Genomic DNA, 18,825 nt, shown 5'->3' with positions numbered 1-18,825 from the left:
ACCACACGCAGCGCATCTTCTCAGGGAATGCCTGCTATCCAGGGAGTGCACATGATGCTTACATCTTGTGTGAGAGCAGTGTCTCAAGAATGTTTCAGTGACAAAGGGAAGGGTAGGGCTGGCTGATCGGGGACAAAGGATACGTGACCCCCCTCCGCAACCACCGAAGCCGAGCAGCGCTATAATGACAGTCATGCAGCCACCCGCAACATCATCGAACAGACAATTGGGGTGCTCAAGCAGCGCTTCCGATGCCTGGACCGATCTGGAGGCAGCCTTCAATCCTCCCCTCAACAGGTCTCCGAATTCATTGTGGTGTGCTGCATGTTGCACAACTTGGCCACCATGAGAGGTCAGGCATTGTCAGTGGGGATTGCAGGACCACCTCAGGAGGAGGAGGAGGACAACGAAGAGGAGCCTGGCAAGGCCCCAATTGCATAGTCGTCCCATCCACGGGACAGGCAGCGTCCAGATGCTGCCGGAGCAAGAGCCATACGTTGCCAGCACATTATTTGGTTGAATGGAGGAAGCTGAGGGATGCAGCTAATATTGGCCATGCTGTGTGCCACCATACAGGCTCATCTACGCTGGGCTTTTGAATGATACAAACGATATCAACGGCAAAGGGTCAAGGTGACATTTTTTATCAAAGAAAGTTACAAACAATGCACCACCAACAAAACTAAATGAGACAATAAACCATCATAACCAAACAATACAATAAACAGCGTTCTGCTGCAAGTTACTTAATAAGTGCATTATTAAAAAACAACTATTTACAGGCATTCTCATAAAATATTAAGGCATCTTCAGAAGGCTGTCCTGCCCCTTAATGGGATTTGGCCTGAGATTTTCCCCCCAGCTCTTCATTCCCTTCCCACGCCTGCTGTTCCTCCTCAATGAGGCTTCTGTACCAACAGCAAGGCTGCTTGAGGGCTGCTGTATTAGGACGGCAGACAGTGCAGATGGCATATGAGGACACCCTGAACCAGCTCTGGGCCTGGTAGGCCCGGCTCTGGACTGCTGCTACTCATTGGTGGAAGCAGTCACTGGTGGCACATGTGTCTATACCATGTAGGGTACATGGTTGGAGTCAGTGGTGGGAGCCGGAATGCTGTCATCCTGAGGAAGGACAGCATCTTCTATTTCCTGGGAGCCACTGAGACTCCGACGAGGCTGGCCCTCAACATCCAGAGCACAATGTGTCTCCATAACTTGCTGGCCTGCTTCAGCACCATCCCTTTCCCGTTGGACAGTGGGGAACACAGTGGATGGCACCAATCATTGACCGCATCACATCCCCAAGCTGCAGCCTAGCTTGTGCCTGCGATTTGATCGATGCTGCAACGTGATCACACTCTGGAATGCCACTGTCGCTGCTGGAGGCCATCTGCCTCTGTGAGTGGGCAATGATGGCCTCGCTGGAATCCTGAGTTGCACGGACAACGCATGACGCTACCTCCGCAACAGTCACAGGAAGTTTGTCGATGCTTTCTGGGATCCAACCCAATGCAGCCATGAGCTCACAATGCATGTCTGTGTTTTCCCTGGACATTTCCACCAAGTTCCATGTCTGCCTGTGGTTGCGCAGATCTACTTTGTCGACTTACGCTCCAGAGAGCTGGCCTCCGAGATTCCCCTCTCGCTGCCCGTTGCTGTAGGTGACTGGGGCGAAGAGTCTCTGATGACTCAAAGCCAGGGAAATTGGGCTTGTCCCCAGATGTGCTCTGTTGCAATGGACCAACTGCTGGGTTTTGTGGCTCAGGCATTGCAGTCTCATCACACACCTCATCATCTCCCCCATGGCCAGATGTCGATGGCTCCCTGGACACATGTCACGACTGGGGCTGTACTTCTGCAAGCAGAAAACAACAGGCATGTGGTTAGCAGCAGGGTTAGCAGTGGATCCACCACAGACCCAATCCACGTCCGGACCAGGATCAGCCAGGGCTGCGTCATCGCGCCAATCCTCTTCTTGATCTTCCTCGCTGCAATGCTCCATCTCACTCTCGACAAGCTGCCTGCTGGAGCGGAACTAAACTATAGAACCAATGGGAAACTGTTCAACCTTCGTTGCCTCCAGGCTAGATCCAAGGTCGTCCCATTCTCTGTCATTGAACTACAGTACACGGATGACGTTTGCATCTGCGCACATTCAGAGGCCGAACTCCAAGTCATAGTCAACATCCTCCACGAGGTATACAAAAGCATGGGCCTTACACTAAACATCTGTAAGACAAAGGTCCTCCACGAACCTGACCCCGCCAGACAGCATTGCTCCCCAATCATCCAAATCCATGGTGCGGCCTTGGACAACGTGAACTATTTTCCATATCTCGGGAGCCTACTATCAGCAAGGGTAGACATCGATAATGAGGCCCAACACTGCCTCCAGTGTGCCAGTGCAGCTTCGGTCACCTGAGGAAAAGAGTGTTTGAAGACCAGGACTTCAAATCTGGCACCAAACTTATGGTCTACAAGGCATTAGTGATACCCATCCTCCTATATGACTCATAGATGTGGATCATATACAGTATACACCTCAAAGCGCTGGAGAAGTACCACCAGCGCTGCCTCCACAAGATCCTTCAAATCCACTGGGAGGATAGATACACCAAAGTCAATGTTCTTGATCAGGCCAACATCCCCAGCTCGGGCGGTTCTATACATGATGAGGGAGAAGGTCGAGATCGAACTGGACAGACTTCAACGAGAAGGAATCATATCATCAGTCGAGTTCAGCAAATGGGCCAGTCCAATTGTCCCGGTGTTGAAAGGTGATGGCACGGTCAGGATCTACGGCGACTACAAGGTAACGATCAACCAAGTTTCGATACAGAATCAGTACCTGTTATCCTAAGCTGACGACCTGTTTGCAATGCTAGCGGGGGGGGAAGTCGTACACCAAATTGGACCTGACCTCCGCTTACATGACACAGGAGCTGGTCGAATCATCGAAAAAACTGACGTGCATCAACACGCACAAAGGACTGTTTATATACCACAGATGCCCCTTCGGAATTCGCTCTGCGGCAGCCATATTTCAGAGAAACATGGAGAGTTTGCTGAAGTCCATCCCGAGAACCGTTGTGGTTCCAAGATGACATCCTGATCACCGGTCGTGATGCCACCGAACACCTGCACAACCTGGAAGAGGTTCTACGTCGTCTGGACAGAGTGGGACTCAGGCTAAAACACTCCAAATGCATTTTCATGGTACCAGAAGTCAAATTCCTGGGGAGAAAGATTGCAGCAGATGGCATCAGGCCTACGGACTTGAAGACAGAGGCCATCAAGAATGCACCCAGACCCCAGAGTGTGATGGAGCTGCATTCATTCCTGGGTCTTCGCAACTATTTCGGTAACTTTCTACCTAGTTTGAGCACATTGCTAGAGCGCTTACACATGTTGCTGAGAAAGGGTAACGACTGGGTTTGGGGTAAATCTCAAGACAGAGCCTTTGAGAAAGCCAGGAACCTGCTATGTTCCAATAAATTACTGGTACACTATGACCCATGTAAGCGGTTAGTGCTGGCCTGCGACGCCTCATCATATGGGGTTGATTGTGTGCTCCAGCAAGCCAATGAATCAGGCAAACTCCAACCAGTTGGCATACACGTCCAGAAGTCTGTCTAAGACTGAAAGAGCCTATAGTATGGTAGAGAAAGAGGTTTCAGCATGCGTATATGGGGTTAGGAAAATACACCAATACCTGTTTGAGCTTCGGTTTGAGCTTGAAACAGACCACAAGCTGTTCATTTTATTGTTTTCTGAGAGCAAAGGTATAAACACTAATGCCTCGTCCCACATCCAAAGATGGGCACTGACATTATCCACTTATGATTATGTCATCCGCCACAGACCAGGCACTGAAAACTGTGCTGATGCGCTTAGCCGGCTACCATTGCCCAACAACCGGGGTGGAAATGCCACTGCCCGCAGACTTGCTGCTGGTCATGGACGCCTTCGAGAGCGAGGGGTCACCTGTCATGGCTCGCCAAATTAGGACCTGGATCAGCCAGGATCCTGTACTGTCAAGTGTAAAAAGGTGTGTCCTAAATGGAAACTGGTCTGCCATTCCCAGGGAAATGCAGGATGAAATTAAGCCTTATAGCCACCGCAAAGATGAATTGTCTATTCAGTCTGATTGTCTGTTATGGGGTAATCGTGTTGTTATGCCAAAAAAAGACAGGGAAACTTTTGTGCGAGATTTACACAGTACACACCAAGGCATTGTCATGATGAAGGCCATTGCCAGGTCTTGCGTTTGGTGGCCCGGCATTGACTCAAACTTGGAGTCATGCGTGCATCAGTGCAAAACTTGCATGCAACTGAGTAACGCACCTGTGGAGGCTCCGCTGAATCTGTGGTCATGGCCATCCAAACCGTGGTCAAGGATCCACATAGACTTTGCCGGCCCCTTTCTCGGCAAAATGTTTTTAGTGGTAGTGGATGCTTACTCCAAATGGATTAAATGCGTAATCATGTCATCCAGCACGTCCACAGCCACTATTGAAAGCCTCCGGCAATGTTCGCTACCCATGGCCTGCCCAACGTCCTTGTCAGCGACAATGGACCATGTTTCATCAGTTCGGAGTTCCATGAGTTTATGACCCGTAATGGCATCAAGCATGTCAGGTCTGCCCCTTTCAAACCCGCGTCTAACGGTCAAGCGGAGCGGGCTGTCCAAACCATTAAGCAAAGCCGAAAATGCATGACTCATGGCTCCCTACAGACCTGCTTGTCCCACATTCTGTTCAGTTACCAGACAAGACCCCACTCGTTCACCGGAGTCCCGCCTGCCGAGCTGTTAATGAAGAGAGGCCTCAAAACCAGGCTCTTCCTTGTACACCCGGATCTCAATGGTAATATCGAAACCAGAAGGCAATGATAGCAATTGTATCACGATCGTGCGGCCGTATCACGTGACATTGCTGTTCATGACCCTGTGTTTTTCCTGAATTATGGTCATGGTCCAAAGTGGGTTGCTGGCACAGTTTTGGCCAAGGAGGGGAACAGGATGTTTGTAGTCAAACTTAAATGGCCAAATGTGCAAGAGGCATATCAACCAAACCAAACTGCGGTTCACAGACAACCCAGAACAAATTGAAGATGACATCATCATCGCCCAACCAACCCACATCCAACCATCAGTTGACCCTTGTGTCATTCACGAAGACAAACCTACCATCCCCGACAGTCCTGTCAGACTGACTGCTCCACCATGCAGCAATGGTTCTACTAACTCACCCAAGCTTGGGTTCGAACTGAGAAGATCAACCAAGGAGTGGAAGGCCCCGGACCATCTCAACTTGTAAATACAACCTGTACCAAGGACTTTGGGGGGGGGGGGGGCAATGATGTTACATATGTTAACTGGGTTTTACATGCCATCAGAAGGCGCGACTGTCAGAGTCCTAATGGTCACTAGCGACACGTGCAAGTCTTGTATATAATGTTGGCAGCCATGTTGAATCTTCACTTTGAGAATAAATATACTGGAGTAATGTCATGCCTGAATTAGCTCACCATACTTAGCCTCGTGGAGTTATTCGATACTTAACAAAAGGTACTCACCCTGATGACTCTGGTAAGATCGTTCAACTTTTTGCAGAATTGGGTGCCAGTTCTGGCAACCGTGTCTGCAGCAGACACTTCCTGGGCAAGTTCAACAGATGGAGTGATGTCCACCTCCTCACCACTGCATGGACTAAGGCCTCGGCAGCCTCCATTGAGAAACGCCTGGCACACTGCCTGGCCTCCTGCTGCTCCATCTGTGCAGAAGTGCCAGAGGGCAGGCAGGTCATCTGCGCATGCGCGGAGGAAGCTGCAGCGCCCGCGAAAACAAAAACGCAACTGCGCATGCACAAAATGGCTACCTCTTTTACCGCCACGATTCTCAGCTCGGGCCCACAAAGCCCATTGTGTAACGCCTGATTTAACACCCCCGATTATGGATCTTCATTTTTGCCGAAGGCGCAAACTTCTTTCCAGGCGCTAATGGGACCGAACCGCCACGATTCGTGCCACGAATTCAGGAAAGCCGAATATCCAGCCCCCAGAATTTTGGGTTTCCAGACCGAGACTCTGTCCCTGCTGATATTAGCCGCCCTGTAAAGATCAAGGCCAAGGCATCTAAGTACAAGCTGTATGTATTAAAATTAATGAGCCTAAATACAATTTTTCATGGTTGTCAGTGTCAGCATTGCTCAGTAGGCAACTGAGTCAGGAAGTTGTGGGTTCAAACTCCACTCCAGAATGTCACACATAATTTAGGCTGGCATTGTTGAAGGTGCCATCTCTCAGCTGAGACATTAAATGCATGTTCGGGGGTTGAGGTGGAGGCGGGGGAAGGATACTATGTCAGTTCTTCTCCACTTGAGCTCACAATTGAGGCTGACATTTCAGGGAATGCTGCATTGTCTTTCAGAGAAGATGTTGAATTGAAGCCCTATCATATGAATGTTCTTAAACATTAATTCATTGATATTGCCTTCTAGGCTATAAAGTGAAAAAGATGACAACATTATCCTGTGTTAGAAACACTTAAGCACGCTAAATGTGGCTAAATAAGTTATATCGCCCCATGAACCCCTCTGCTAATTATTATGCATCTTTTGTTTGAATTTGTAATGAAAATGACCGAACTACCCCTAACTAAAGTTGATGGGCTGGTTAATTTCAGTTCCATTTAAACTGAAATATAGCATGAAATAGTGTTTCTAAAAAAAGGGTTTGCTGATACTTGCAAGATTTCAGTTCACAACAAACCCCATGTGATTTGCTTTCAGCACATACAGGATTTCTTACAATAACATAGACATGTCAGATATTAATGGTTCTAGGAAGAGGAAATTCCTAGTGACATAATGACATACTTAGTTTAATCTGGATAAACACCGATAGAGCTCCATGTGTCACAGCAAATCTTAAATCTGCCCAATAATTTAATAGATTTGTTCGCTTCTATAGAATGAGAATATATGGAACGTACCTTACTCGAAACTGTATCGATCAGCTAACTTGCACTCATTTTCATTATGGCGATATATCTATGATGCACAGTGCTGGATGTGTGCTTTGACACATTGTTACGTTTAAATTATCTGGTCAGCACACAGTAGGGTGAAATTACAGGCCATGAGTGAAATGCAGGTTAAGACCTTTGCCCATTTTTTTTAATGCACGCACACAAATTACCAACAAATGACGACTGCACTTTCCCTTCGACATGTCCAGCAAAGTGAGACTTGCTGATGCACATATCCTGCTGTGTGGACTGATAAAAACAGACTATTTTTGCATGTGTATTGTGATATGCTGCACCTCTGTCAATTCTCCCCACTGCCTTAATTATTTATTCCGGTAGGTAAGGTGTCGAAGGTAAGTGTGACTAACTTTACATATTTGCCTTTAATTAATACTTCACAAGCCATTAGAAAGCCAAAGCTTTGGGAGCATGGGCAAAAATGCACTAATGCTGTATTAAACCAATTGTGTAGAAATTAATACACAGTGACACACACAGAGTACATGCATCAGCTCTAACAGGGCATTGTACGCCAAACTGTCATGGCATTTCTTCATTCGTTAACTGGGTACAAATAATGTTATGTATCCAAAATAGTCAGAAACAAGCAGCACAGGCTACTAGGTCTACAACGCAATACAGAGAAAATAGTAACAAAGACTGCAGCACTGAGCTTGGAGTTGCGCAAAGCTGAACGTTTACAGGAAATCTTTTGGCTTACTTGTAGGTAGCCCTGTACAAATTCCCCAGGTCTGTCTGCATTTTCACCAATCACCAGAGCCAAGTTTGTCAGAGAGCTATCCTGCACGACAGCTGCAACCACATCCACCTTCTTCATCTGCTATATAGTGTTGCGCAGAATGAATAAGACTACAAACCATTTACTGGCCTTTCAAGGTTGTCTTTTGATAGGCACCTGTCAAATCTAAATATCTCAGACACCTTTCAAAATGCTAAATGCGCACTCCATTGCGCTGTTTGCGATTTAGCACCGCTACTGCATCTTTAAAGGACAATTTTAACCCTGCCCGCCCAGTGGAGACCAGGCAGGTGGGCAGTTAAAATTGCCGCAGCGACTGAGCCCCCGCTGATCCCGCTACCTTCCCGATGAGGTCACCCGAGCCCGATTGCTACTGAGACCTGAGACCTGCATGGGGAAGGAAGCCAATGTTACATCCCCGCCCACAGGCCAACCTGGGACAAACAGGTGTTCCTCCCGGCCCCAAAAGTAAAGCAGGGACCTTCCCATGCACTGGGGTTCACACCCCCTCCCCCGACCATGATGCCCTTTTGACACCCCCACCCTCCACCCTTGCCAGAGTCAAGAGGCTCGGGGCTGAGACAGATGATAAATTGTACAGCACGCTGCAGCATGAAGCACGTGGGATTTTAAAACTCGGGCCGCATTTGCACTTACCCGGCTGACGGGAATTCTTCCTTCGCCACTTCCCTGAATTCCCATTCCCGCGCACCTGCCAGCTAGCGCTTCCTTCTGGGTTCGGGCGGGATATTGACGGTTCCCGTGCGAATGCGGCCCGAGATTTAAAATCCCCCGTGCTTCATGCTGCAGAGTGCTGTACGGTCCATCATCTGTGTCAGCCCCGAGCCTCTTGACTCTGGCAAGGGTGTGAATTTTAACCCGCTAAGTTTGAGGAAGACCTAGGTGGGAATTTTAATTGCCGGACAAGAAGGCAGCCTGCCCAGTGGCCAACCACTGCGGGAATGACAGCCAAAGATCCAGATGACCAGGACTCGTTAACATGCCGCTGGCCGACATCCCGACCAAAACCGCCAGAAGTCGGTGGGAAGCGGCAGCAGACTGGGGCAGCCCAGATGGTGTAAGGTAAGTACAGGGATGGGATTTCTGGAATGGTCAGCAGTTTGGCGGGGGGGGGGGGGGAATCCGGGCACGGTGTGGCCAACACTTCCCTTGTGGGGCCTCTTCAGTGGTCTGACCAGGGTCTTGCAGTCTGGGCGGACACTGTGGCCATCCCACTGACCTCCAGGTAATGATGATGTTGGGGTCCCATTGCATAAGTATACGAGGTTCCCACCTGTCCCAAGCGCGCAGCTCATCCATCTGAAAAATGTGGCTTTTTAAAAACCTGGGGCAGAGCGGGTAATTCGTCCGTTCCATTTAAAATGCTCCCCGCACAGTTTCTGTTGAGTGAAGGGAGTTAAAATACCCACCATCATGTCAGTTTGACAGGATTTATTTATTTTTCAGCATAATCTAACGTCAAATCGACAGATCCTCAAGGGTGCAACACTTTCCTGAATTATAGCACAGACCAGTCCTAATCCTCAGAACCGACCAATGTCTTGAACTCCAGCCACACTGCCGGCCTGATTTTTCTCCTCCCTGCACGCTTATCATTTTGACAGGGCAGGACTTCCACCTGTCCCAGGCCTGGAACTTTGACCCAGGTCGATTTCCCAGGATCAGAGGCATTTGAATTCCATGCACTCCAGGCAGGATTCCCATCGACACCGAGGAGCTCACCTCACTGGGGAGGAAGAGAAATCACTGATGCACGCATTGGGAGGCTACAATAGCGTTACAACTCTTTTATAGAAAACAAAATTGAACAGTTAAACCAAGTGCCCCCTGATCTGGGGGACACTCCAAATACTTATCAAGGCCCTTTTTTTGATTTTTTGGTTTTTTTTTGGTGTTTATTTGGGGGGGGTTTTGGGCACTAAAATCATACATTATGCAAGTGCTCCCTACAAAAGGGGGGGGAACACTAAAACCGGCAATAAAACAAATTAAACTTTAAAACATATAAAATCAAATTAAAATTTGGTTGTCAGGGGTGATGATGCACTCCAGTCCCTCTGGCGCCCACCTCTTGCGGAAGGCCGCGAGCGTACCGGTGGACACCGCGTGCTCCATCTCCAAGGACACCCTGGCTCGGATGGAAGCATGGAAGAGAGGCAGGCAGTCAGGCTGAACGACCCCCTCGACCGCCCGTTGCCTGGACCGGCTGATGGCACCCTTGGCCATGCCCAGGAGCAGTCCTACGTGGAGGCCCTCGGACCTACCCGCTCCCCTCCGCAAAGGGTGCCCAAAGATCAGGAGTGTGGGACTAAAGTGCAACCAGAAATTGAGGAGCAGCCCCTTTAAATAATGGAACAGGGGCAGCAACCTCGCACATTCAATAAAAACATGGAACACGGACTCTTCCAGACCGCAGAAATTGCAGGCGGCCTGGGACAATAGCATTACAAAGTCAGTGGGCGTTGGGGCAGCTGAAGAAATCTTTTAAAACTTTAGGCATAGGGAGTGGATACGATTGCCCAGCAATCAATTACACTCTCTTGGGGCCCATAACATTTAAAGCCCTATTTCTGTGCGATTGCTGTATTTGAGGTCTTCCTAGCATCCAGCATTGCCGTGGGGGATAAGACGTTGCACAATATTTTCCCGGTGTCTGCACCTCATTATAACACAACCGCCTTTATTTGGCAGATGTTTTGAATACCTGTTGTCATTTCCAATGGGAAATCTTAGAATTGGCAACAGGTGGCAGGGACCGAGCATAACTTCAGAGGAAAGTGAGCCTTGATCTGTCTGTCAGAACAGGAAAGGCTTCCATTCTAACTGTGTAAAAGTGGTACATGATTTCTTACCTCTTGTCAGCTAATCACATGCCACTTAGCTATGAATAACTCCATGCCCCTTGACTTCTTTAAAAAAACAAGTAACAGATCCAGGGGAAGGCTCAAAGCCCATATTACAAGACACCAATAAGTGTGAAAAGGGTAAATGAGGAGACGAGGTAAAATCAGTAGTGATTAGGTGACACAAAACTGGTTACCTATGTAGCACCCTGAGATGTCTGCATTCCTCAAATTCTGCCCTCTTAAGCATCCCTGATTATAATCGCTTAACCATCGGTGGCCATGCCTTCAGCTGCCTGGGCCCTAAGCTCTGGAGCTCCCTCCCTAAACCTCTCCACCTCTCTCCCTCTCTTTCCTCCTTTAAGATGCTCCTTAAAACCTACCTCTTTTATCAAGCTTTTGGTCATCTGCTGTAATTTCTTCTTTTGTGGCTCGGTGTCAAATTTATTTGTTATGTCTTATAACACTCCTGTGAAGCGCCTTAGAACATTTTACTACGTTAAAGGCCCTATATAAATAAAAGTTGTTGTTGTAATTTTAGATCAGTTTGCATATGAGAATTTAGAGACTTTGCCTCAATGCCCGTAAGTGCTGCATCAATGATTCAATTACGCAAATGATTACATCTCGGACTTAATTAGTCAGTCTCCAAGATGCAGATGATAAGTTATAAATGAGTTGCTGAATGTGGAGTTGTTTTAAACTTTAATGAATCTATTCCTTGTTTAGTCAATGAGCCCTGAAACCAGTTCAACATATGAACGCAAGCTGTTCTGTGTTCTTCAGGAAGGAAGGAGCGAGATAGCATGTAGTAGCAATGATGATCGAGAAGGATTTAAAAGGTAAACAGTACAGAAAAAAGTGATAGTGATCTTTGCTTCTGAATGAAATGGAGACCACGTTGACTCCCAGCTATATGTATTTTTTTCCTGCCATATTTAGAATAAATGTTGCCAGCTTTAATTCGGACCATTCACTGGAGTGCATCCTCTCAGTGGACAACATAGCCGAATTGGTGGCAATTTTTGAGGAGTTCACAGCAGGATGAACCTGACCTTCCAGCTGAAGGAGGTCATGTTGGAGGAAGTTACCCAGTGGGAGTGAAGAGGGAAGAAAACATCTGTTGAACATTGTGCAATCAAATTTAAAAGAAACATTACAGGAGATGCAAACCCTCTGGTACTTGGGAATTGAACTGTAGTAAAACATTGGAAAGGAGCCAAGAAAACCCTATATAAATCGCACTTGTATAAAAGCACCTTTAGTGAACAGAATTTCATTTCCTACACAATATATTTGGCACAAGTACACTCACTTTCACTGTACATGAGGGATATAGAATATAATTTGTTATTCTTTAAAAAATGAAACTGCAAGCATTCCTGTGTCACTGAAAGGTACTTAGTCGAATACATAAATTTACTATTGCTATTTTTCCAGTATTTCCAAGGCATTTTAGTTTTATTTGGCTCAGTGCTCAGTTGCTATGTGATAATAAAGAACCAATTAAGTGAATAGCTGTCACCAATTCAAAAACTATCATGGTTTGATGCCATTTTGTCAATGAATGGTATTTATGTGTGTTGGGGGGTAGATGCTGGGTACTTTTTCAAGCAGTGCAGAGTTACCCAGGCAATAATGTGATTATTGGTAGCCTATTAATGTTCAGGGAGCTCCCAACTGCAATTTTCCTTGCAAACGGGGCTAATAAATGTCTGGTTGCAGGTTGAGTTACAGACTAATACCCAATTCATGTGATGCACTCTGTTGCTTAGCACTCATAACAGTGATCACGTAATTTGAATTCCTTCATATATCATAGAAGCCTCTCCTGGTGGGGTCCATATGAGATAACAGAAACACTTTAGGGGAAGACGCTTTCCTGAAAGCCCAACAACCTGTTGATTGCAAGATCCTCGAAACTGCAGGAATTTGCAAATGTGAGGCACAACTACAAAGTGAACCTATCTTGCCCAGAAACTTTCACAGTACAAAGAAGTCATCTCCTCTATTTCATAGTCAAGGAAAACAGGCTGCTGAAAGATTTCTGTTGAAAAAAACAAGTAACAGATGAAGGGGAAGATCCAAGCCCAAATATTGTAAGATATAAGTGTGAAAAGGCTGAGAAAGGAAACGAGTCAAGTTTCAGAAACTTGACAGGTCCAGCCATATAAATCAGAAACTTAACTGGACCAGCCACATAAATACCATGGCAACAAGAGCAGGTCAGAGGCTGGATATTCTGTGGTGAGTTTCTCACCTCCTGACTCCCCAAAGCCTTTCCACCATCTACAAGGCACAAGTCAGGAGTGTGATGGAATACTCTCCACTTGCTTGGATGAGTACAGCTCTAACAACACTCAAGAAGCTCAACACCATCCAGGACTCAGCAGCCCGCTTAATTGGCACCCCATCCATCACCTTAAACATTCACTCCCTCTTTCACCGACGTACCGTGGCTGCAGTGTGTACCATATACAAGATGCACTGCAGCAACTCGCCAAGGCTTCTTCGGCAGCGCCTCCCAAACCTACGACCTCTACCACCTAGAAGGACAAGGACGGGAGATGCATGGGAACTCCACCATCTCCAAGTTCGCCCCAAGTCACACATCACATCCTGACTTGGAAGTATATTGCCATTCCTTCATCGTCGCTGGGTCAAAATCCGTGAATTCCCTTCCTAACAGCACTTTGGGCTCTATTTTCCCCGGTGACGATTTTTTTAGGTTAGTTTTTTTTTCGTCATATGGTGTGTAACCCAATGTCTGCACTAGTTTTTGTCAATTATGGAAGTTTTCCCCCAAAAAACTTCTCTTAGGTCGGCGTATATGACCACTCCCCAAAAACCTTTTGGTGAGTTAAGAGAAAGCAACGCAAATTGAAAAATTGGTGCAGAAAGACACCATTGTTTTTCAGTAAAGTTTCGGCGGGAGTCAAGAAGACTTAAATATACAAAATAAAGATTTGTTTTACCTTATAATGCAGTAAATGAAAGTTTGATGTAATTCTGTAATTTTTCATACTTTTTAACTGGCACGCCACCACCGAACGTCTGCAAACAGAGCTGGAGGGTTGGAGCGTGTGCCGGCAGAATCTGTCCCGTGCCCAAACACAGGAGCTCGGGGCTCAGCTACAAAAGAAGCCCGGGGTGGGGGGGGAGGTGGGCTGTGGAAGGCGATCGGAAGGCATCAGAAGCCAGGACTATCCATCAAATGTAGCCCAGGGGGTTGGGGGGTGGGGCTGTGGAAGGCGATCGGAAGGCATCATAAGTCTGCAGTATCCATCATATGTAGCCCAGGGGGTTTGGGGGGGTAGGGGGTTCCCGATCACTGCACCTGCTCCTGGGTGTGGTCCATACAGACCTGTGAGGGGGGAGAACAAAGAACCTTATCCTGCCTGCCTGCCGTTTTGAGCTCTAGCAAAGGTAAAATTTAAGCATGGGGGCAATACTGACAATGCCATACCTTGTACAAGCCTTTTGCATCATGGTGCTGCCGAGGAGACAATTGATTCGACATCATCGCATGAGGAACCTCAGAGACCGTAGGGTTCTGGGCAGGAGACCTTTCCCACATTGGGTATATCGAGACAGGAGTTCGTACCTCCACCTGAGTGATGCAGACTGTGTCAGAAAGCTGCGTTTCCACAAAGAATTTATAAGTGAGATCTGTGAGTTAGTGAAAACAGACCTGCAACCTAGAAGTGTCAGAGGGACTGCTTTGTCAGTTGAAGTGAAGGTTACAGCTGCACTTTCATTCTATGCATCCGGATCCTTCCAAGTTACAACTGGGGATATATGCGCCATTTCTCAACATGCAACACATGTCTGCATTTGGCAGGTGACTGCTGCACTATATGCCTGCGGAATGACGACATAAAGTTCCCCATGACCACCCAGGCAATGCATGACAGGGCTGTGGGCTTCTCCATGATTGCTGGCTTCCTAAACGTACAGGGCTACATTGATTGTACCCACATCGCCTTGCGAGCACCTTTGGAGGATTCCGAGATGTACAAGAACAGAAAAGGCTTTCAATCCATTAATGTGCGGCTTGTGTATGATGACATGCATCGCATCATGTCAGTTGATGCAAGATACCCCGGTGCGTTCATCCTACGCGAGAGCATTATATCTGCCATGTTTCAGCAGCAGCCAGAAGGGCAGAGCTGGCTACTGGGAGACAAAAGAGTACGGCATCACCATCTGGCTCATGACGCTCCTACGTGTATCCCGGATGGAAGCTGACCAGAAATACAACGTGTCGCACAAGCATCATAGAGAGAGCCATTGGCATCTTGAAACAGTGTTTCCGATGCCTGGACTATTCCGGAGGCTACTTGCTATACTCCCCTGAGATTGTTGGTCAGTTCACTGTTGTGTACATCATGAGGCAGCAGCAGCTGGTAGTAGAACACCCACATGAGGTGACAGTGGCTGATGATAATGATGAGGAACATGTAGATGACGAGGAGGAGGACGAGGACAAGGAAGCAATGCAACTACCTGAACCTGGAGCACGATGGTAGAGGAGGACAGGCCATCGTGCTCCTTTAATGATTGCTCAAGCCTTGCACCAGCAGCTCATCCGTGAATGCTTTGCTGCCTGAAGGCTCAGCAGCAACTATTCCACATGGACCATGTTTACTGTTTGGACCCATTCCATAATGTGTTGTGTTAATGGAACAAATAATGGAAATGATTCTTGTTTACTTCAAAAGTTGTGTTAATAATCGAACAAATAATGTAAATGATTCAGTTATAATTTAAAATATATTTTATTCAAAAGTTTAACACTTGTTTGTACTTAACTTTAATAAAAATGTTCTTGTAACAAATGTTAAAGTTTTCAGTTGAGATCACTTATAAACTTTAAGATCACTTAAAAGCTTTAAGATCACTTACTAACTTTAAAACTTGTAAATTTACATAACTTACAAAAAACTTTTAATTTGAGAACAACAGTTACAGCAGTAACAACAACAACAGCAGCAAAGAAAGGCTGCACCTATCTCTCCTCCACCTTATTTTAAGACCGCCCGCCGCGCTTGGTCTTGGTGACTTCACCACCCTTGCCCGCAGGCGGTGGTGCAGCATTTCGCGGGTTGGTACCAAGCTTATTCTTTCGAACATCTCGGGTAATGCGCACCTGTTAGGGGGCGGGTCGGGCAGGCGGCAACCGTGGAGAGCCGGTCTGGGGATTGGAGTGGGAGTGGCAGTTGATTCTTTCAATGGGCGTGGGGTCTGGGCGTGTTCCCTTTTTGCAGCAGCTAACTTTCAACATTCCCTCCCTCATGTTCGCCAACAATGTCTCACCTACCTGTGACATTCCCTCCCTCGTGCTGAGGAAAAGTGTGTCAACTACCTGCAACATTCCCTCCCTCATGTTCACTGACAGCGCATCAGCTACCTACGACATTCCCTCCCTCATGTGCATCAACATGGTTTCAGTTGACTGAGATACTCCCGCCCCTCATGTTCCCGGAAAGTATTTTCATTTCACATGAGAGTGTTGTTATTTCTCCCGACAGTCCCGATACCACTGCTGGTGTCCACGAGTGATCGTGTAAGTTCAGTGCTCTCCGCACTCATTGCCTATATCTGAACCACATTTGTTAAGATCCTGCACCTCAGGAGAGCTCTCCTTCCCCTCCTCATCCTAGTGGGACCCGCAGCCTCGGACGGTGGGGCCCTGGGTGTGCCTTGCTGCACCCCATCACTGGGACTTGCAGACTCAGATGGTGGGGCCTTGAGTGTGCCTCACTGCACCCCACTGGAATCCCCAGCCTCGGAGGGTGGGAAACCATGGAATGTCTCACCAACACTAAAACCACTACTCAGGGAAAGGGCTGGCACCTCAATGGGCAGCACCTGCACCTCCTCAAAAGTGAGTACAACAGTGGGGGCTTCATCCATTCCCTCCCCCTCAACCTCACGCCTATGCTCATGGTCTGGAAGGTGGGATTGGAAGATGTTGTCCTCTTCAGGCCCATCTTCTTCTGAATCTTCTTCTACATCGTCGGGGTTGGCCTCAAGTTCTGCAAAATATAACAGAACAAACAAATGGTTAGCAGCAGAGGAGGGGGCAGGGTGGGTGGCATGAGTAGGCTCACACAGTGCAGGCTGATTTGAAGAACCACGATGAATGATAGCACATTGCATCATCCGAAGCGTAGCTGACGGGGGCATCCCCAGGAACCGAAGCATGGTTAACCCGCGCAGTACTTAACATTCAGCAAAGCCAGACTGTAGAATTTGCAGGACTTACCCTCTCCCTCGAGTGTGGGTCCAGCTTGTGCAGTGGTGGTTGCTTTTCTCCAGACAGGACCCATCAAAGCAGTGACCCTGTCTTCCAAGGCTGTCAGTGGCTGCAGATTTGCCGGCCTCCTCCTGTTCGCATTCTTTCCCTTTTGTTATGTGCCACTTTCCTCTGTAAAGATGAAAATACAACTTTTTAGAGAGGGCGTCTTTCTGTTGGATGGGACATATACAACTGATCACATTGACATTGCAATTGCAATTGCATTGAATAAATGAAAATATTACTTACGCTAACTACTTGACCAAGAACCTGCCACTTCTTTTTGCACCGGTCCCCAGATCTCAGGGTGGCCACCATTGCACAGTAATCTTCTGCAAGTTGGTTCCAACGTATCTTCATTTCTTTGCATGGTACTTTTATGTGACTTTTGCTGGTATCCAGCTCCTGCCATCTGTCCTCAATCACGGTAACTAGTGCCTCCACTTTATCCTGTAAGAAATTCTTGGTCCTGGAGCTGTGTTGCATCTTGTATTGCAGTTCCGATTTTTCCAATTTTCTATACAGTACTCAACGCCCTCACACAACAACTGTCTCTTTAAAATTGGCCGATTGCAGACCGGGAGGTCTACTGTGCATAGGAATCACATCAAAAACGTCCTTTTTTTCACACATGCGCGGAGAAGAGGCAGCATCTTTTTTTCAGCACTCCCCACGAGGCGACAGGACTTGGCACAATTATTTTTGGAGTAGTTCTGGCCTAGAAAAATGGGCATAACTCTGGCAACATGCCAGAAAACGGCTTTGGGCATAATTGAGTCCTATGGGAGTACATTCACCACACAGACTGCAGCGGTTGGGCAATAAATACTGGCCTTGCCAGCGAAGCCACATCCTCATGAACAAATTTTTTTTTAAGTGGGTTTTAATGTGCCCTGAGCATAAGGATGATTACTGGTGTCCAGAAACAACGATACATGTTGACTGGAAACTTTAAGATTCTGTTCATCGTGTTATATCTTATAAATAAACACATGCAAGATGGAGTCTATTTGAACCTAACTCGCCAGGTGGGAAACCTACAGGATCGGATGGAACTTTTACACCTCGTCCAGTATCGCTTTCCATTGATTTCAATGGAGAAGAAATATCAGACGAGATGTTAAACCAACCAGATCACGTCAGGTTCCCGATGGGCGTGTTAGGTTAAAATTACCCACTGAATGTCTAGAGTTAGAGTCAAACCGAAGGTTCCAACACAGCATGTGTAGATGTTGAAAATGATGTTGTTTGTGTTGTCTACCTTTTGCTAAACAGTAGCTTAAAAGCCATCAACAAAGAAAAAACGTGGTTGGTTGTTCTGCTTTGTGAAATGGATAATAAGATCAGAGCAGAAGTGGCAGCAGATCAAAATATCACGGATTGTTGTGGAATTGGTGAACGGAACGACACTGACATGATGTTCTGACAGAACCAAACTGAGCAGAAACTTCAAGTTGATTAGCTCATCAGCAGGACATTTTGTATCAGTGTGTGAAGGCATTAATGGCATAGAGACGGAGATTGAAAGAGATGGGGTGCTTAGTTAAGCTCCAAATTGCATGTAATAGTGGTTATATATTAATGCATGTGTAGTGACTTTCTAGAGGTTTTTTTTGCTGATTTCAAGCTGCTTTTAAAATCTTGCCAAAAACTGGTTTAATTTTTTTAATCATGTTTTGTAATGTTTGGTGTACATAGGACCATAGATAGGGATAAAGAGATTTTGATTGGCTGTCATTGTAAACCGTTTCCCTCAGTCCCAACTTTATTTGTTAGCACTTCTGTCATGTAATTTTAAAAAATGAACACTGGAAAACAGCCATTGCTTTGGTTAGGCAAAAAGAAACCGAGTTAAAATAACTTCTGCAAG

At 46.9% G+C, this 18,825-nt stretch overlaps 1 long non-coding RNA gene across 1 annotated transcript; it reads left to right on the top strand.

The window, feature by feature from the left end:
* Nucleotides 1-5,880: 5,880 nt before the first annotated feature.
* LOC139263995 (uncharacterized) lies at nucleotides 5,881-12,027 on the top strand. The gene is made up of 3 exons (XR_011593267.1): nucleotides 5,881-6,148; nucleotides 11,384-11,496; nucleotides 11,597-12,027. It is a non-coding gene; the product is annotated as an uncharacterized lncRNA (long non-coding RNA).
* The last annotated feature ends 6,798 nt before the right edge of the window (nucleotides 12,028-18,825 follow it).

Source organism: Pristiophorus japonicus, chromosome 5 (genome assembly GCF_044704955.1).
Source record: "Pristiophorus japonicus isolate sPriJap1 chromosome 5, sPriJap1.hap1, whole genome shotgun sequence".
Lineage (NCBI taxonomy): Eukaryota > Metazoa > Chordata > Chondrichthyes > Pristiophoridae > Pristiophorus > Pristiophorus japonicus.
This window is presented reverse-complemented; position numbering and strand designations above follow the sequence as displayed.